This window comes from Argopecten irradians, chromosome 9 (assembly GCF_041381155.1).
Source record: "Argopecten irradians isolate NY chromosome 9, Ai_NY, whole genome shotgun sequence".
NCBI classification, from domain to species: domain Eukaryota; kingdom Metazoa; phylum Mollusca; class Bivalvia; order Pectinida; family Pectinidae; genus Argopecten; species Argopecten irradians.
In genome coordinates this window covers 142,308-164,411 of record NC_091142.1, presented here as the reverse complement: position 1 = coordinate 164,411, position 22,104 = coordinate 142,308, and the positions used below count along the sequence as shown (strand labels likewise).

The 22,104-nt window shown below is 36.3% G+C and overlaps 1 pseudogene; it reads right to left on the bottom strand.

Moving 5' to 3' along the window:
• Positions 1–3,299: 3,299 nt before the first annotated feature.
• Positions 3,300–22,104, bottom strand: part of LOC138331073 (PR domain zinc finger protein 14-like) — a 47,587-nt pseudogene continuing 28,782 nt past the window's right edge.

Genomic DNA, 22,104 nt, shown 5'->3' with positions numbered 1-22,104 from the left:
TTGGGAAACATTTTTGCTGCGTCAAACAAAATATGAAAAATTTGCTGAAAAATCACCATTTTTGAGCTTTAAATCCGATTTTTTCATTTCCTGTGTAGAAATCACTACATATATAGGATTGTTTGGTCCTGATATGTATTTGTTGTTCTATTGTGGTCATTTTGATACCTCATTTGTCTACTTCGGTTGAAAAATGTTAATGTTATGACTATTTTTCAATTTTTAGTGAAATTCGAGATGGCGGCCATCTTGATGACGTCATAACCGGAAGTTCATCCCAACTTATGCAATGTTATCATTTGGATTTGTGATCAGTGGGTCATAAGGGTTCAGAAAAATATTGGTTCGGAGGTTTGGGGGGGGTGCATGTGGGACCCTTCTAGCCCATTGCCTAATAGCTATGTAATGTTGGCAAGGGTTTCTACTATAAAAATAAGACACCATATGAATATACCGTGCTTCAAATAACACAAGGTTTTCACACACAACACATCACATACATGGAAGGCTGCCGTGAAATGACCGTAGCTGTTCATTGGACATTACGAAGAATCAACAAACAAACAAACAGTTTATCATTGTTACAGAACAAAAAACATTTTATTCAATATACACAATTATTATATACATCAACACAATTAACAAATAACACAGCCTTGAATTAAGATAGTTAATATATTACAGCAAAGATATAATTAATTTCATAATCATATATAATCAAGAACATCTATTTTCATTTAATAGTGACCTCATCTATGCAGACAGTCAATGTTAACTTCGTTATTTACCGTCCCGAATAAAAATTAAATTATTCTTGAAACCATACAGGCATTTTATGAACAAAGCCCTATGCCAGTTTTTTCAATGAAATACCATAAACAAATATTCAGACGATAAATTGAATACTTGCACAAAAATGATTTTATTTTTATTTTTTTTCTAATCTGATCCATTTCAGTGGTCAATCTTTATGTAATTTGCTCATAAGAACAGACATTGACCGTGACGTCATTAGTCTGTTGGGATACGAATTTGTGGAAAATGATGTAATTTTATCACACAAAGTAAGTACGTAGCAATCACTGCTTGGGTTAAGAGCAGATAATTGATTCTTGATTCCACAATATTTGCCAATGTTCATTTATTTATTTTCTTTAGCATATTGTAATATTGCAAAATTATATGGACTGGAAGATAATTGATTTATACGTCATTATATTATTAGTTATATAGTCAGTTACTGACCCCCTATAAAGGCATAGAGGGTCAGTAAGATTTATAGGGGGCGAGGGCGTAGCCCGAGCCTCCTATACTTCTTACCGACCCTCTATGCCTTTATAGGGGGTCAGTAACTGACTATATAACGAATTTATCGCATCAAAGACCATTTATTTGTTTAATTAATTCTTTGTTTCCTATTCGTTTGGCCAAGAATCTGAAATCAAACTTTAATCATACTAGCGAATGATACCAAACAATCGTCACTTTTAAAATAATTGGCCTAGGCTACATACTTTTTTTATGTATTTCTTTCAAGAATTTCCAAATATTGTGTAAGGAACCTGCAGAATAATACTGAATATCGCACAATAAATCAACAATAATATCAACATTCCTATGTGCACAGTAGGCCTAACAGTTACCTCAATACGACACCAGACCGTCTGTAAGCTTATATTGAAAGCATCACAAACAAGAGTGACACAAACATCCATTTTAAGCACAATCTCCTTGATCATCTGTGTATTCTCGCTGATATAATAACTTCAAAGTTATGCCGATAAATTGATTGTAGAGGGAGGAATGATCTGTAGGTACGAACTACTTCATTTGTTTATAATCACAGTCTAGAAAATGCTTGAATTGTTGTTTGACTTTCGCCGCGTCATCAACTTTCAAACTGGTGTAGGGGAAGCAACTCGTATTTAAAAAAAATGAATTTCATTTAATTTGAAGTATTAAAACGATTAATTTTTTTTTTTACACAAAAATAACAAGTAATATATAGTTTTATGGTAATGAAGTGGTATATTTAGTAAGAGAATGAGTTTAAATTTTGAAGCGAGGGCGAAAGCCGCCATATTGCACCATAATAGTATTTACTGACCCCCTATAAAGTGATAGGGGGTCACCACGTGACGGCTCTCCGCCAATCATTTGGGGACATATCTGTCCGAGGTGCGATAATGCGTGTAAAATTCCCGTCATTGTCTCTGCAAAATATGACGTTACACTCACACAAACATAACGTAGCAAACAAAATCTGCCAGCAAATTAGACATGTATGTAATACACAATAAACTTATTGACTGTACAGCATCCACTATACTAGGACACACCTAAGAATAAAGATTCTGTATGAGCATGCCCGAATAAAAACTGATCTTGATAGAAACAGATATGCATCATTTAAAACACTTATTATGACTATAATCGAACCTGTTTATAGAGAACTCCCAAAGTTCAGAAAAATTGTCTGTCTAGCCAGACAGTCGTTATACACAGGTTGAATTGTGTTGTTAATGTTCATGTGGGGCCCTAGAAACAGGTGGTCGTTATACTAAGGTGGTCGCTAAGACAGGTTTTATTGCTTACAAATATCATCTCCGTTAATATGGTTTCTAAAGTAATAATCTTATTATTTTGAAAAAAATATATACATGTATTTATCAATTTTATCAATATCTATCAAGAGTTGTCTTTCTTTGCTGGTGCGGAAAACGACTAATACAACAGATACGGATATTTTTTACTTAAAAGTAAGAGAACAAAACGAAATGGAATTTATTGAAATCATTTCTACAAGTACACAATTATGAGGCTCATATTATTAATTGATATATATCTACATGAACTAATTAATATATCTACATATGTATCACAGTTTACGATGAACTACTCATTTATTGGTGCATTATATTTCTTTGTTACTTTTTTAGAATGTTATAGATACAAGTATAATGCTTTTATATTCTAACATTCAATAAGATATTACAATGATTCTCAAATTGTTCTCTATGGCAGGTATATAATTATTGAATACGTTCATTGAAGGGGATGTTTTGAGAAACACCAAGAAAAGGTTGTGCAATTATGAAACTAAGAGAATGCGTAAGTAGACAATGTGTTGTTACTTGCAGCTGACGAAAACCTGATTCCTGAAGTCAAAGAAAATGTTTTAGGCAGACTTTGACACCTCAGTTGTTATATATTCTGTATTTGCATATTACAGAGTTATTTTCCTTGCGGGTAGGTATCGACTGTTACGGTCATTATTTTGTGAGCCCAATTTACGTTGTTTGCTCCGAAACGTATAATGTTACGCTCGTAAACACATGACGTCATAATCAATGCCTACCCGCAAGGGAAGATAAATCTGTAATATGCATTTACGGAACATTAAATGACAGTCGAAGTATCCTGACGTATGACCTTTGACGGAATAAAATAAATTGAATTTGAATTGTCTGTGTTTTAGGTACCCATAGAACAGAGTTGCAACTCATAGAAACATTCGATATTATACAGTTTTTGTATCTTAGGCTTGTAGCCGGTAAGAATCAAGACAGTCAAAGTAATCTGACATTTGAACTGTAACCTTTGACTGTGCATTAAGTACCCAGGAACTTGATTCAACTCATTGGTACAGTCTATAGTATATAGCGTTTGTATCTTAAGCTTGTAGCTGATGAAGAGTTGACCCCGCGACTGGAAGATGTGCATCCTGTGCAACCCAAAGGCTAGGTAATATATTATCTGTAAATGAGAAAAAATAATATCGTAATGTAATCTATATTTAAGTGTTATCAAAAACGTTTACTGTATAGAATTAAAAATATGTACATTACTTGTCACATAAATTCGTAGATTGGTAGCTGCAATATTGTAGCTCAAAAGACTTTTTTGACAGAAAATGGTGTCGGCCGAAAGGTATAGTAGGCCGGGTACGTATATTCGTTCTAGTAGATTGGTAGTAATCAAAGTAAGAATGCCCTCAATAATAGTTGGGTTTTTTTTTAAACATGCTTTATATACATTAATTAAATATTTTAATTGGAATTCATATTGCTATAGCTTTTGTATTTTATTTATTGATTTGAATGAAATAATCTTAAATTGTAGTTAATTCTTAATCTTAAAATGATGTTTTGATCTATATTTACTTACCGTGTTTCGATTTGGTGTGTATTTTAAGTTCGTATGGACTGTTGAATTCTAAGTTACAAAGCTTGCACGAGTTCGCCTTCTCCTTCACGTGCGTCCGTCTCACGTGACTGTCATGTGCTGCATGTGACGCAAAAGCTTTCCCGCAAAATTTACACTGAAAAATACGACAAAAGACATATACTATAAAAAGTGATAAAAATAACTGTAAATCTGTCAAAAGGAGGTGTTATGACGAAAATTTTATCAAATGGAAAACTAAAAATGATTTGAAATATTATATGAACTGTTCATTAAATGTCAATTTTGTGGTGATTATCACTGATTCGGTAAACTATAAATGTAGCACGGCGTTTAAAGGCAGACTCTCCATCCAAACGGCCCTTTGCTATTCCGATCTATCAGAGTTACTCCCCTTTCTTGATTCTTTTGGCATCTATTCGTTTCACTTCGTCAAAATTGACGAATTACTGACGGGTTAAAACGAAGGGAAGTAATTCTCATAAACGTCTGTTTTGAGGACATGAATGTAGTGCAATGGTGTAAGCTGTGAGATATATTTGGCTAGGCATTTGGCTGCTATAGATCGTAAGTGCAAGGCCCGAAACGGGCACGTATTATAAGATATCTTTCTTCGTCACTTGTGATTCTCACAGGGATCTGAGAATTTGGAGTCTAAGGCTTTCCACCCTTCTTGTATATAGTACAATGTAGAATATAATTTTTATCGTTTTTTTAATCTACAACTCTAAAACGTCTTAAATGGTCTTAGGGCACTCTGGTGGGTCCATGATTATATAATATGTAACTAATTCTCAGACCCCTGTGTTGATTCTGAGATATCATCTATCATATATTGCAGATTTACCTTGAACGGTCTTTCCCCGGAGTGTTGCCGTATGTGTGTCCTCAGAATGCTACTGGCGGTAAAAGATTTGCTGCAATACACACATTTGTATGGACGCTCTCCACTATGGACCTGTCAACCCAAATAAGTGAATATAATATGATGCAATCAATGAGAGAATTAAAGAAAGATGAGATTTAGCTACACGAATGTTTATTCTTTCTACGAAACATCAGAATGGATATGGATTGATAGCAACTTACTCAAATGTTTAAACAATGTTTCACAAAATCAGGGAAAATGTAAAAAAAAAAAAAAAAAAAAAAAAAAAAAAAAAACATTTAGGGTATTTTTTCCCGTTTATGTCTACTAATAATTTCAATATTGCATTTTGAAGAAAAACTTTTGGTTATTGAAATTTTTAAAAATTCGTTAAAACTAAAACACATAAGAAAACTTTAAGTTATGTTATAGTGCACCAGTTCATATCCTCTGTGCTTTAAAATTCAAGTTAAGCTTAAACGACAGTAAGTAATTTATTCAAATAATGCGGGTAATTTGAAAATCTTTCTATAACTAAATATTGTCAGTATTTTACATTTTAATAGTAAAAATATCACCAAATAATTATATATTTCAGAACTTACCCTCATGTGTTTATTAAGACTAGAACTTTGACTGAAACTTTTGCCACAAACACTACATTTGTGAGGTCGATGTTTTTCATGAACGTGTAATATGTGGATCCGGAGCCGGTCTCTCTTCTCAAACGACCTGCAGAATACAAATATATACTTCACGTAAGCCTACGTGATGAATGTTGGTTGTAAGTATTTGTAAGAAAGAACATTATCTTAAGAATGTATTCTTCTGTGGTTTCAGTCCCGTTGAAGTCTCGTTTCGACATAGATAAAAAACGTTATGAGATTTTCAAATACGATTTATCAATATCTGTAGCATGTGATCTATAGCAAATTTTGTCAAAAAAAATACAGTTCTATTTTTAGTAGATTTTATTACACAGCGATTTTAAGAAATGGCCCATTTGTCGGCCATTTTGAAATTGTGTCTTTTTTGGCTACCGTTTTCCCATTCCTTACTTAAATTGTTTTTACTTAAATCATCACCTCGTCAGCATTTTCAGCTGTATCGAGTTAATTTTTTGCTGTAAATCTTCACTGGGTTCATGTTAATTAAAACATTGAACATTAATGTGTGAAATGATACACTTTTGTCACTTTATTTCTACATTTAATGGTAATTTGAGCACTTTTATTTTTTAGTCAAAAATATTGAAAAATAACAAATATTTAAATGGGGCAAAAAAGTAAGCACACGGAACCCCCATTTTTCTGCCTGATTTAGAAAGAACAACCCTTTCCCTATTGATATGCAAACTATTGACAAAAGTTTAATACCAGAACTTTTTCTATAAAGGGTTAAATTTGACAAAAATGGCTGAAAATGGTTCATTTTGGAGCTCAAAATTAAGGGGTAGGGGTAGCATATGTTTTTATTTTGAGAAAAAAAAATACTGTTATTAAGCATAACTGGTATATTTTTAATGAAGACTTCTTGAAAATAAATTTTACAAACATCCATACATATCAAACACCTCATTAGAGAATTATGGCTTTAAATTCTAGTGCATGTGGTCAAAACGACTAAATTCCAATAAAATCCACTATTTTGTCATTATGGTATCTTTGAGTGACAATAGCTCAAAAACGAGCACACGGACATATGTTTTTCTTCCATTTTCTTTCATGGTATGAACTCCAAAAATCTATATGAGAAAAAAAGTTTAATACAAGAAAATTTTGACTTCTCAGAGGTGTACATCCTTAATGTTATTTTAATCATTTTTGTTAGTATTTACTTCAAAATCTACATGACAGGTAAATAATGTAAACTATTGCATACCTAGTTGTGTATCATTTGTGCAAAACATAGGACATTTGTTCTTATCTGAACTTGCTCTCAAAATGTATGAGAACTTATTAACTTATTCCGTCTTAACATACAGAGTTATTTCCCTTGTGGGTATGTATCCATTGTGACATTATTATTTTGTGGGCGCAATATTCACGTCGATTTCACCGAAAAGTATGACGTTGCGCTCGCAGGTGCAATTCACGTCGATTTCACCGAAAAATATGACGTTGCGCTCGCAGGTGCAATTCACGTCGATTTCACCAAAAAGTATGACGTTGCGCTCGCAGGTGCAATTCACGTCGATTTTTTGCGCTCGCAAACACATGACGTCACAATGAATACCTATCCGCAAGGGCACCTAACTCTGTAATATGCAAATACAGGATACACGGTAAAATAACTATGTTCATTACCTTATACAATATAGCATATTGACTCGATGTTTCCATATTTAGAAAATCCTTTGCGAACTTTACTGCCCAAACGCTGTCATCTTCAAGGTGGCTTCGACCAATGTTTTTTCAATAATTAATCCTTATAAGAGATTGTTTTTGACATTTGTTAAAGAAACGACATATCTAATATAAAAACTAAGAACTTTTGTTTCGGTTCATAAAGTGTTCTATCGCCTATGTATAATTTAAAATAATGACCAAGGGCGATATAACACCATATGAACCGATACAATGGTCTATAATTGATCTATATAACATTAATATTGCAACTTACATACAATTGACACAGCATAGAACACTATTAAACTATTATGTGGAGGACCCATGCTCATTTCCTGTTATTTTTTTTTTTTTTTTTTTTTTTTTTGTTAATGATGGCAAGGATATTATGAGTTCCGGTCACCTACCTTGTACACAGATGACAGGGATATTTCCGGTTGCCCTGGTCCACACACATTTTGTATACTTCAAATGCTTGTCTCTGTAGTACTTATATGCAAATACTTTTCCACAGCGTTCACATTGATACCCTTCTGCAGCTGAAATAGACAAACCAAAAGTGAAAACTTGAGTTCGATTTCAATTCTGATCAAGTTTCTGACGGAACACTTTGATGTGAAATATAATGTTCATAAGAATGATATCACAAAAATAAATGTTACATTCAATAATATTTTGAAAACATTTCTTTTATCATAACGTCACTTTTTTATATTATATTTTTAAATGGACACTATAATCAAACTTATTTCATTATTTTGACACTAATTATTTAATTGTGTTTCAATCAGTTTGGTGGTGATCTATTTTCGCGGTTTAATTTTCCCTTGGAAATACGCGAAAATTCATCGCACACGAAAAAACAATTGCTTACAGTATAAAATGTGGGTATAAAATTATTGAACTTGGTATTGTTTCATTAAATTATGGAGTTCTCAAACTCATTGTTCGTACGATGATGAAGTGAGTTGGAAAGCTAGATATTCAGTAGATTACGTGATTAGAAATATACACATGTATAGTGTTATTGTTGTTAAAATATTTACAGATACTTTTAAGCCTCTTTCATAAGAAATTAAATTAGATCAGTTTTTCTTCTTTTCAAAAAGCATAACATTTACAGTCAATGGTTTTCATTATCATTTCATCAATAATAAAAAAATACATGTTTAACAAATGAAAATGTAATCAGTTGGGGTTTTTGTCGGAATAAATAGCGCAAGCATCATTTGTATTTATAACATTCCGTTTCTAGCGTTCTAATCTCAATGCCAATGATTTTCAACATCATTTCATCAATATAATAACTACTTGTGACAAAAGAGGGGAAACAAAACGTTCAGGCCAACATGGCAACGATGCATAAAGGAGAATATATGACTGTCATTGTCAAAGACAGCAGCATTTTATTGCCCGAATCTTTAATGGATTCCGAAGTCGTGACAAAGCCATTTTAGATCTAGCCAAGAAAACACAGGCACAAAAGTCAACTTCTTACCAGGGATAAAAACTGGACGTTCCGTTGGGAATTGGGGTTTGTAGTTAGTTTTAAGGCCCGCCTGTAATAGGGAGAGTTAAATCTGATATTTTTTGTTTTATCACCGGTGTGTGTTCTTTTCCTTCAAACATCACGGAAACGCGGACAGTAATTCCTGTTTATGTGGAGATAAGCCTTTGCTAAGCACGCTTACGTTCTTCATCATAAACGCGACCAGCAAACAAATCTATTCATTAAGGAACTTCCAACGTCTCTAATTGGAGGGAGATTGAGTGTTGGGGGTACTAAATCAGAAAAGGGATTTATGGGAAGGGGATGATCGTAAAACAAACACTATCATGACGGAGATCTGAATCTCCCAAGCGTTTGGAATGTGCGTATAATGGGTGCGGTAAAATGAGGATTAGTGGTGAGATATTAAGACGGTACCGGCGTGCAGTAGGCCGACATGGCGCTATGTGGAGTAATTGGTGTAACAATACGGCAACAGGATCCTCTGATTTACAGCACTGTGCATATAATACAGCCAGCCAAAAGACTTTATTAACCTCCACTAGGCACGTGACATGCCTCTAACATGATCATTACTGCATGTCGCCATCCTTGTTGCTATATACCATTTAAATGTCTTTATAGAGTAAATTTAGTACCACGTGCTTGTCAAAATAGCTATAAAATGTCCTTAAAACTAACGCATCCGTGCTCCAAAAATTTTAAAATACTGCGGATAAAAGTTGTTTTTTTCTTGAGTATTCTTGCGATGGTTGTCTCAACAGGGACAAGTCCCCATACTATCTGAGACAATTTACCCTAATATGTCAATATCCTCATAGCAAGCATGTCAGCAGGCTTAGTACTGTTACCGTGATGCATGGCAATTCTTTGGAAACTTGAATGCCGTAAAGACTGTAGCTAGTTGACATGTTTGGGAGTGCTAGAGTAGGGATTATTGTCAGAAAATCCGATTTTTATCCTAACCTGGTTTTGTTTTCTATGTGGTATTAAACTTACTGCAAGCGTCGTAAACGTAAAATATTTATAGATGCTGCGGGGAAAGACACTGTGCTTAAATGCAGATGTACTTGAAATTTAGAGGCATGTGTATTACAAAAGATGTGTAGTAGTGTTATTTTACTACTTTTATTTTGTATACGTTATATTTTAGTGCGCGTTCGCGTATGGTCCGTGTAGCGATAGTCGCGGGTTGCGGATACGCAATGCGACAAGATCGTTGGCGCGCGCGCGGAAAAGGCACGTGTAAGTGAGAGCGATGAGTTATGTGAATGTGACGTAATGTGTATGTCAATCATATTTGTGTCCTTATATGGTATTAGTCTATTGTCTACGTCGAGTGAATGTTGGGTAGTTTATCTGGGGTATTGGTCACTTGGGGTTTGGATGACCAAGAGGCAACATCGATCTCTAGTAGATGAACTGATTGCAGACTCATAGGAAATTAGCCCAATACATAATTTATAAAACGAGTGGTTTGAGCTCGTCGGACGACGGTCCGGTGAAACCCTCTTCACACTGAAGAGGGTATTATTTTAATGAATAAATGAAGTGAACCCGACAACAGCATTGGTGTCTTCCTTGAAACCATAGCTACTACATTGGCGCCCATGTAGGGACTACTACATTGGCGCCCATGTATCGTTGGATTGATGACCTTTGTGTACTGCCAGTCGACACGCATGACGGGATACGTTGTGATTCCTACCAAGTAGAATAGCGACCTTGAAGGCCCGACAGGTAAAGTCACCTGTGTATACCTATCGACGATTCACCTGGTGAATGAATGAATGGATTTCCATTGTGTATGTTTGTGTATCGGAAAGACACGCGTCTACGTTTGAACGACCTACAGATGACCTTGACCAGCGAGTGCGCGTGTACGGCACCTTTCCTATATGTGCGTATCTATAGTGAATTCTAAGCTGAAAGTGAATGGATAAGAACTGGACGAAGGAATATCCGGAGGAGACCGTACACGGTAAATGACATTTGTGTACCACTGACTTTTCATATATCTTGCTATAAATCTTGTGCTTCTTCTGTGATCTTCAGTTAAAAAGTGTAAATTGACATTCTGTATTTCACAAAAGTTTTTTTTTTTTCTCTTGATAACGTTGTTCTAAAATTTGTGAATATTTACTTGATTTCAACTACCGATTCAGTATTTTTATTATTTTCGTTCGTTGTCATAAGATGTGTATTTTCTAAATTTGTATTTCCGGTTGTGAACTTCCTGTTTATGTACTTCCGGTTATTCTGTACTTGTGGCATATTAGTTCCGGTAACTTTTTGACATTTTTTTTAGATATAAAAAAATACTTGCTTTCAGAATCTTGTTTATTTTCACGATAGTATATTAGTATGGAGTAATTGATTATTTTTTTTTTGCTGTTACACGAGTTTATTGGATACTTATTTAATTTAGATTTTTGTTTGCTACAATTACTTGGTTTTGTTTGCGAGCGAATTAATTATTTTTTTTTGCATTGAAGTTTAGATACTTTTGTTTTGTTGGTACATTTATATTTTGGTTGTCGCTGTGTACTTTGCTAAAAATCACTCGTCTCTGATATTTGTTTTTTTTTCTTTTTGCCGCATTTTTTTTTTTACTTTAACATTTGTTAGGATTGTTTGCTTCTAAACTTAGTTTTTTTATTTTAATCTTTTCGGACCATTTGTGCCATAGGTGTACTTGTTTTTTTCTCTGCCGCTTTTCGCTAGTTTATTTTTTTTTTACACTTAGGAGTTAGCATGTAGGATAGTTTGTTGTTGTTTTTTTTTCAGTGGAATTTATAATTTTTTTTTTTTTTTTTTCTTTTGTGGGAACTTACTGGGTCAATGTTGGTGTGTTCTATGTTATATGTACGGAGTGAATCTTTCTGCATTTATGTTGAGTATATGAGTGTGCGTTAGGTGCTATTTTTGCTATTTTGGATTGACGCTTCGGTCTCGTACGCGTGTTGCATATATATTGACTGCGCGCGATCGTGTATATATGTTTTTTTTTTAGTTGCTTTGGATGTTGCTGACTTGGCTGGATATATTCAGTAAGTGTTTACATCTATGAGGACAAGAGTAGAATACTTGTTCCGTGTTTGGTAAGGACACGTAGATGATACTGGTGTTTGTTTGCTTTAGCATTTTATTATTTTGTTTATGTTGTAACCCTTGCTTTGTTATGTCGGATTCAAAAGAGAAACTCGCTCAGGCGGAAGCGATACCTCCACCCGGGGATAGCGATCCTGTTGCGGAGGCGACGAAGTTATTTTCTCAGCTTGGTGCTAGGCCCAAGGGTGAAAGTTTACTTACTTTGAGGAGTCAGATGATGGATTTTCTCAGCAATACTGGAGGAGTGGATACTGCGGACCCATCGTTACGTGGTCATGGGGTAAGTAATACTCAAAGTACTAGCTCTTCTACTTTGGACACGAGGTTCTATAAGATACCTATATTCTCCGGAGATGATGGGAAAGGCGAGGCTTCGTTTGATTTATGGAAGTATGAGGTACAATGTCTCATCGATACGGGTAAGTCTCAGGATATCATTGGACAGTCGATTCGGAGGTCGTTGAAGGGAACTGCAGCTAAGGTAGCTATGAGACTTGGAGCTCATGCGACGCCAGCCCAGCTGATCGCCAAATTGAGAAGCTTGTATGGTATTGTTGATGATCAGGAGACTTTGCTGGAGAACTTCTATGCAGCGCATCAACAACCTAAAGAGACCGTGACAGAGTGGGCTTGTAGGCTTGAGGACTTGTTGCTGAGGGCTGATGCTGCTATAGGACCCGCAGAGCGTAATAAGAGGTTACACAACAAGTTCTGGTCAGGATTGAGACAGGAGTTGAGAGACATAACCGGCCACAAACATGATTCTATTTCTGACTTTGAGGAATTGTGCATTGCAGTCAGGTCTATGGAGAGGTCAAGAGATGGTGGTAAATCTGCGATGGCGACAGCTACTGTTCATTCTGTGGTTGAAGGAGAGACGAAGGATGAGAAGGATGACTTGAAATCTATGGTAAACCAGTTGTCTGCAGCTATTCAGAGGTTAGAGAAACAGATGTCTGACGGAGGCGCGGTATCTTGGAAGAACAGCCGAGATCATCGTAACCGGAATAGAGGGAATTCAAACAATTATGGAAAAGGATCTGTTTACCATTCTAGGCCATCTCAGGGTAAGTCTGATGGGGATGATGAGTCATTAGGAAAGAAACCTGATGTTATCTGCTGGAGATGCAGGCAGCCGGGGCATATTAGAGCGCGATGCCGAGTAATATTGGATCACTCGCGGAGTTCGGTAAAAGGGAAGGAGTCTATGAAGACGGACCGCTCATAGATTTCCGAATACAAGGTCCGGACGGACGGAAGAGGACTACTGGTGCACGGATGATTGGCAATGCTAATGAGGTAGATGTCACAGTAGATGGCACTGGAACCAGAGCTTTACTGGATACAGGCGCGACGGTGTCTACGGTGAGTCAACGATTTTATGAAAGCCATTTGAGTCATCTGGAATTTCAGTCTGTTGGTGAACTACTTGCTATTGAGTGTGCAGATGGACAACAGTTGCCGTATTCGGGATTGATTGAGACGAATGTCAAGTTTGAAGGATTACCTGGATCAGCTGAGCAGAGCTGTTTATTGTTGGTTGTTCCTAACAGCAATTATAACTCGAAGGTACCAGTTTTGTTCGGGACAAATGTTTTGGATGTATTATTAGGAGATTGTCGAAGGAAGAAAGGACCGAAGTATCTACAGAAGGGGTTGGATACGCCATGGTTTTTAGCGTTTCGTTGTATGACGTTGAGGGACCGGGATTTAGCGAGGAATCGTAACAGCATTGGTCTTGTTAAGAATGCAGGAAACATGGATTGTATTTTGAAGCCCAATTCTACGGTTACTCTAAAGGGATACATAGATCAGCGAAGTGCTTATCCGACTACTTGCGCTATCATTCAGCCTACGGAACGTTCTAAACTGTCGAAGGATATAGACGTTACGCCTACTGTATTCTCCTACGATTGTGATAACACACAACCGCTAGATATCCAGCTTTCAAATTTAACCACAAGGACATTTGTAATTCCTCCTAAGGCCGTTTTGTGTGAAATACAGCCGGTGGTTGTACAAGAGTTGCCTAAATCTGATGACGAGATGGGAATACTTCAGTCGTTTATGGACAAGATAGACTTTTCAAATTCAGCTGTTACCGAAGATGAATTGCGTATTGGAAAGAAACTCATTAAGGACTACGAGGATATATTCTCACATGGGGACACTGATCTTGGATGTACTGGTCTCGTGAAACATCGAATCGATTTGACGGATGCAGTTGCTTTTAAACAACGTCACAGGAGGATACCGCCTTCTATGTACGATGAAGTCAAGACTCATCTTCAACAATTGCTATCTGCAGGAGTCATTAAGCCATCACACAGTCCTTGGTCTTCGAACGTTGTTTTGGTAAGAAAGAAAGACGGATCATTGAGAATGTGTGTAGATTTCCGTCAGTTGAATCAGAGAACCATACGGGATTCATATGCTTTACCACGAGTGGAGGATATTCTGGATTGTTTAGCTGGATCGCATTACTTTACCGTGTTGGATTTAAAATCGGGTTATCATCAGATCGAGCTTGAGGATGAACACAAGGAGCGTACTGCGTTTTCTGTTGGCCCATTAGGATTTTACGAGTTTACAAGGATGCCATTTGGACTTACAAATGCTCCTGCGACGTTTCAGCGCTTAATGGAACGATGTATGGGAGACCTACACCTTGCCATTTGTTTGATATATCTTGATGATTTAATTATCTTCTCAAGGACCTATGATGAGCATTTGGAGAGGTTAGGAAAGGTTTTTCAGAGATTACGAGACAACGGATTGAAACTTGCATCTAAGAAATGTCAGTTCTTCATGAACAGAGTTGCCTACGTGGGACATATTGTTACACCTGATGGAATTGAGGCTGACCCAAAGAAGATTGAGAAGGTACGAGATTGGCCGACACCAACTAATCCTGAGGAATTACGTCAGTTTTTAGGGTTCGCGGGATATTACAGAAAGTTCGTAAAGGATTTTGCAAAGATTGCGCGGCCTTTAACCAACTTATTGCCACAAACAAGAGATAAGAAGGCAAAGGGTAGAGTGAAGTCCGATGTGGGTACCGTTAAATGGATGTGGACGTCTGAACAGGCTACTGCATTTCAGAGTCTGAAGGATGCACTGTGCAACCCACCTGTCCTTGGTTATGCTAATTACAGCCGGCCGTTTGAGCTGCACACGGATGCGAGTACCCAGGGACTAGGAGCTGTTCTTTATCAAGAGCAGGATGGACATTTGAGACCTATTTGCTACGCCAGCCGAGGATTAGGTAAATCGGAAAGGAATTACCCAGCTCATAAATTGGAGTTCTTGGCGTTGAAATGGGCTATTACGGAGAAGTTTCATGATCATTTATATGGACAGAAATTTACAGTTTTAACGGACAACAACCCTTTGACCTACGTCCTATCTAAGGCTAAGCTTGATGCGGCGGGGCATAGATGGCTGTCCGCTTTATCAGCATACAACTTCGAGATAAAGTATCGACCAGGAAGGAACAATGCCGATGCGGATGCTTTGTCACGACTTCCGGGATGTAGCATTTCGGCAGAGTCTGTGCAAGCAGTGTGTAAGGGAGTAGTTACCTGTAGTGGATCCCTGGTAGAATGTTTGAGTTTGTCAGCAGAGGCATTGGATACATTTGAAGTTGAAGACGAACATGGTTTCCGCACGATGACAGCACGTGAATGGAGAAAGTTACAGGCAGATGATGATGTCATTGGGGAATGGTTGCCAGTCATAAGGCAGAACCTGAAGCCGTCACGAAAGAGGTTATCCGCTATTCCAGAGAGCGCCACCCTTAAGAGATGCTGGGATAGCTGGAAATTGAAACGTGGTGTGCTGTATAGACACATGTCTGATGAAGAGGGCGAAGTAGACCAACTTGTACTGCCGGCTTCCATGCGCGAGCAAGTGTTGACGTCGTTACATAATGATACGGGCCACCCAGGACGCGATAGAACGTTATCATTGCTGCGGGATAGATTTTTTTGGCCTGGCATGACCAAAGACGTGGAGAAGTGGCTAAAGGAATGTCAAAGATGTCTCTTCAGGAAGTCTAAGATTGATGTCAAGGCACCGTTGGTAAGCATTGTCACCACCCAGCCCATGGACTTGGTGTGTATGGATTTCTTGAAATTGGAAGTTTCCAAAGGCGGGTTCCAGGATGTGTTGGTAATTACTGATCACTTCACGCGGTACGCTAAAGCGATACCTACCCGTAGCCAGTCTGCTAAAGCGACTGCTGAGGCGCTTCAAGGATTTATTGAGCATTACGGAATTCCACGGAGGTTACATTCCGACCAAGGCGCTAACTTTGAGGGGAAGGTAATCGAGAGCTTATGTGACACACTACACATCGCCAAATCAAGGACGACGCCATACCACCCTAGTGGGAATGGGATGTGTGAGCGATTTAATCGGACCCTTATTGACATGTTGGGCACACTGGAGCCTCATCAAAAAAAGGATTGGAAAAGCTACGTAGGATCTCTAACGTTAGCTTATAACTGCACAAGGCACAAGACTACTGGATATTCGCCATTCCATCTAATGTTCGGACGACAACCGCGTTTACCAGTTGATCTTTTGTGTGGATTTGTTGAGGAACCTACTTCACGTTCTTTACCGGATTATATTAAGAATTTAAGGAACAGGATGTCTCATTCGTTTAGCTTGGCAAGTAAGAAGGCTCGGGAATCGCAGAGTCGACAGAAGGCAGACTACGATCTTCGTAGTAGGGAAGCCGTTTTGGAACCGGGAGACCGAGTTCTTGTCAAAGTACTGGCCTTTGAGGGACGACATAAGCTAGCGGATCGATGGGAACCTGACGTGTACATCGTAAAGAGTCAGCCCAATGGAGACATTCCTGTATACACAATACAGAGGGAAGACGGGAAGGGGAAATCAAAAACCCTCCATCGGAACCATCTACTTCCCATTGGAGCGATACCTGTGGAAATAGATAAGGAACCACTTCCTGAACTTCCACCTCGACCAGTTCCACGTATAAGGAGGTCGAGGCTGGAACGTGAACCACTTCGAAAGGAATCTGTGGCGGAACTCGTCGAACCACTGTCCGGGAACGATAGTAGCGACAGTTCCGATGAGGATGTTGTGGGCATGGATATTAATTCCGATGTTCAGCGGCCACCCACGCAGGATAGTATCCGGTCGAGCAATGACACGGTACATATTCCTGGACCTCGCACTGGTTTCGTTGATGTGGAAACGTCGGAATCTGAACCGGAGAATGCAGCTGCTGATGCAGTACAGGGAAATGTTAATTTGCCTGAACCGGAGATTCTAGTGCCAAGGAGATCGACAAGGAACAGACGACCGCCTAATTGGATGACCTCTGGCGAGTTTGTATGTTCACAGCAACCTGTTGAAACGGTGCCGGACTGGAAAATGAAGGCTTTATTTCTGGTGGACATGGTATCTTCAGCGTCCTTTCGGGATATGCCTTCGGCTGCTCAACAGGCAATGCTAAAAATTTTAAGCACTTAGTTTTTTTTTTCTTTTGTCATTGGATACTTGTAACCATGTTGTAATGTTATTTTGGAAACCCTTGCGGAAGATGAGGGCATCTTCTTTATGAGCGGGGGAGTACGGGATGAATTTTGTGGCTGAAATTAAGATTTTTGTTGTATATTCTTTTATCGTATTGTAATTTCATTTATTTTGTTTATAGTTTGTCCTTGACATATAGATGGGGACAGCTTCCATCTAAGGAGGGGAGAATGTAGTAGTGTTATTTTACTACTTTTATTTTGTATACGTTATATTTTAGTGCGCGTTCGCGTATGGTCCGTGTAGCGATAGTCGCGGGTTGCGGATACGCAATGCGACAAGATCGTTGGCGCGCGCGCGGAAAAGGCACGTGTAAGTGAGAGCGATGAGTTATGTGAATGTGACGTAATGTGTATGTCAATCATATTTGTGTCCTTATATGGTATTAGTCTATTGTCTACGTCGAGTGAATGTTGGGTAGTCTATCTGGGGTATTGGTCACTTGGGGTTTGGATGACCAAGAGGCAACATCGATCTCTAGTAGATGAACTGATTGCAGACTCATAGGAAATTAGCCCAATACATAATTTATAAAACGAGTGGTTTGAGCTCGTCGGACGACGGTCCGGTGAAACCCTCTTCACACTGAAGAGGGTATTATTTTAATGAATAAATGAAGTGAACCCGACAACAGCATTGGTGTCTTCCTTGAAACCATAGCTACTACAATGTTTTATGTCATAAAACTGTATTATTTTCTGAAGAGTATAAATAATTACATATAATGATCACAAATATGTAGGCAAAATGGGACAAATAAAATTTTGGCTACATTTTAAAAACAGAAAATATCGAAATTTTGGGTGTTATTTTCGGCCATGTCAATTATTAACAATCGTGATTCACCCACTTCCAGTTTGAGTGCACAAAAAATATTTACTAAAAAGTTGGCTCATTACCTGAAGTAAATATTATGAAAATTTCAGAAAAATTGTGGACCGGTAAATTTGTCGTTTAAAGGTTATAATATAGCATGGTCTATTTTTGGTAACGTTACATAATGTTAAGAATATGCTTATTTTGGATCATTTATCACGAATCTAACGGTGTCAACATTAATGTATAATCCAATACTCATCTGTAACGCTTGATATGATTTCAAATTGATTTATTTAGTGATACTTTGTAGAAAAATTAAGTTTTACATAATCAAAATTACAAAACATTTGGGTGTTTTATGACCACAATAAGCTGTTTTGCATTTAAAGTAGCTTCATTAATATGTCCTGTTCTAATGATTTATTTTGTAATTATAGAGCATATTTACAGTGAAGAGAGTGATTAAAATGGGATTCTGTAACTGTGTGGTTTGAGAGGGAAGAGTTACCAGGTTACACGGGTCATGTTACAAACCTACAGTAGTTCAATTATTTGCAGGTCTAACACTTCTGATTAACATTTATGTTGATTCATGCTAAAAAATGTAAATCTCATCACTTTAACATATCGTTTTAGATTTTAAGTTTATTTTTTTTCGGGAAACTCATTGATGTATCATTTCAGATTTAGATACATTAATGGCAAATACTTCTTTAATCTTGCAAAATAACTAACTGAATGTAGCAGTTTTAATAATGAAAATAGACATTACCTGTAAGTAGATCATCAAAACTTGATTTATCTTTATTGTCAATAATCATATTTGAATTCCATGTTAGTATTATTATATAATTAGAAAATTAAACAGCTTTACTGAGTAATAGACACAAAAGAAAGGCTTCGATCACAGTACATGAACATGGTGTATATCCCCGTGGTAAAGAGTGTGTGGCGATGAAACCGTTTTATTCAATACTATATAAACTGACTTTGAGTTTAGAATTATATGAGTTTTATAAGTAATTGTAAAGTAATCCGTATGGACAAAAACATCTCTAAACATCTCTAAACATCTTAATTGGCGGATATGGTATTAATCATACAGAGATAATGGAGAAACAGTCAAACAGGAATTGAGAGTGTCTGATCAAACTGGAAATCATTTAAATGCAGTGTATTGCATATACTTTATGTTACTTAGCTTTGTGTCACGTATAAATTTATTTATTTGGATCCCCCTGACATGTATAATTCATGTTGTGATAACCAAATTTCTTATAAAATCATTTTTTTACCTGAAATGATAAACCTTATGCCATTTTGATTGATAGTATGATGTGTTTACGATACACAAAGCTAATTATGAAAAATAAAACTGTGGACCTCAAAAACTTTTGACTGTTTCATTAACCATAAAAGATGCTGTTATTTTTTTAACTGAAAAAAAAATTCTTAGTTAACTTTTATGGAATTCATGAAAATTCTAAAGAAAATTAAAAAAAAAAACCTCGAAATCAAACTTCAGTTGATTGAACACAAATGTTCTGAACAATCTAAATATTAAACTGCTAAGAAATACTTATATAGTAAAATTAATACATTTTTGAACGAAAAAAAAATCATATATCAATTTGTCTTTGTTTTTTTAAACAAAAACTTGTAATGGTGTGATTTGATGCCATTGCCAACACTTTGAAAGCACAATATTTTGAAAAACAACAACATTATACATATATGCACTAATATACGGGATGTGTGAAAATTGGTAAAAACTTAATTCTCTTACATAATAATCTACTCCCACCCATTTTTTTCTAGATTTTGTTATTATTTTACTTTATATGCATTTCAGCTGTAAATAAAAATAATATTTCTGAGAATGCAGTTGCAATCATCATCTAGCTTGAAAAGTGAATGATAATGCCCTAAATATTCCGAAATACTTTGTTATTGTGATTCAATATTTTGATTATTCTACAATATATAGGTTATAAAATCATATATTGATTTAAATTTAATGTAACTAATGAGTATTAAATAAGATTAAGAAATTAGTTTCTTTGTTTTCTCAATTTTATGATTGAAAAGGGCCGTGGTGCAACACCACGGTGTAATACTGCTAAAAATAGACCTTGCCTCATTAAGACCTTTTAAACGACAAATTTACCGGTCCACAATTTTTCTGAAATTTTCACAATATTTACTTCAGGTAATGAGATAACTTTTTAGAAAATATTTTTGGTACACTCAAACTGGAAGTTGGTGAATCACCATTGTTAATAATTGACATGGCCGAAAATAATTTCCCAAATTTCGATATTTTCGATCTTTAAAAATTTAGCCAAAATTTTATTTGTCCCATTTTGTCTACATATTTGTGATCATTATATGTAATTATTTATACTCTTCAGAAAATAATACAGTTTTATGACATAAAACATTATTTTGATAATTTTTTGGATCAAAAAGGGAACCCTGTCATACACCTCTACTGGACAACATTAATTTGGCCACAGCACAGGCCCCTGGGACCTTTTGAATTTTTTAAGCGTATTTCAAGGTTTGCTTTAATGTTGCTACATGTAACATTTAGTTTTAATAAAATTGGTTCGTGGGCAAATTTCCATTATTCGTGAAAGAAGTCCTTTAAAGTTTTAGGATAATATTTTATCAACTTGTTCTGGAATATAGATATTATTATGGCGATGTGTTTATATATCGGAAAAGAGGTTTTTTATGAATGATTCTTTAATCTCATTTAAAAAGACTACAAGGCTTCAGAGGATTATCAGTAGCATGATTTAGGAAGCAAATAACCAGTATCGACCGTGTTTGATAGAAATGCATGAACTTTAAGAACATTTTGCCATTCTATAATTATAATTGTTTTTCGCTTGTGCTATTATGCGCACTGAAACACATTCGTTCGATGATAACATCAAAATAATTTGAAGATATATGCTATTCGTCTAATATCAGCCCATAAAAGTATGATATATGTATATGTATGAAATATTAACATTTTACAATTATTTTTTAAGATCCTCCACCGCTGACAGAGCATACACTCATCATTTGAACAATAATCGGTGTTGATATGTGTATATATATGTTTAATTAACACAAACAATACTAAACGACAATTAAATTTTCACGTGATGAAATTAATCATTTTTATCATTTTTATCTTGGAGTAAAATTAGAAACTCAAATTTGTCAATGGTGGTGATTGTGCAAAGTAAGTAACCTTTGCAACTGGAGAAAAATACTAAGTCGTCTGCTCCTGTTTTTTGATAGGAAAAAAAAACCAATTTGTCCGCAGTGGAGCATCTTTAACCATTTGACCGAACTAAACATTTTCCAAAAGGCATCAACTTACCCTCTTTCTCCCCTTTTGTTGCGTTTTGGACTTCGATGGACTCATTTAATCGTCACTGGTATGCCCATAAAAAGAATACTGAACGTACACATCGCTGTACCAAACCAACAGTTCCGATCCTATCGGTATGTCTTTGTACACCTCGTAATATATGCTGTCGTTTTCCTGTAATGACATTCTGTTCCCCCGTATGTCGAGCGCAGTTGACGTTTTTCCTGTTGCCGCCGCGACCGTCGATAAAGTGACTTAGCTTCCCGCCTTTAAAAATCTATAAATAAAAGCAAACAGAAGCATTATATTTAATAATTATATATAT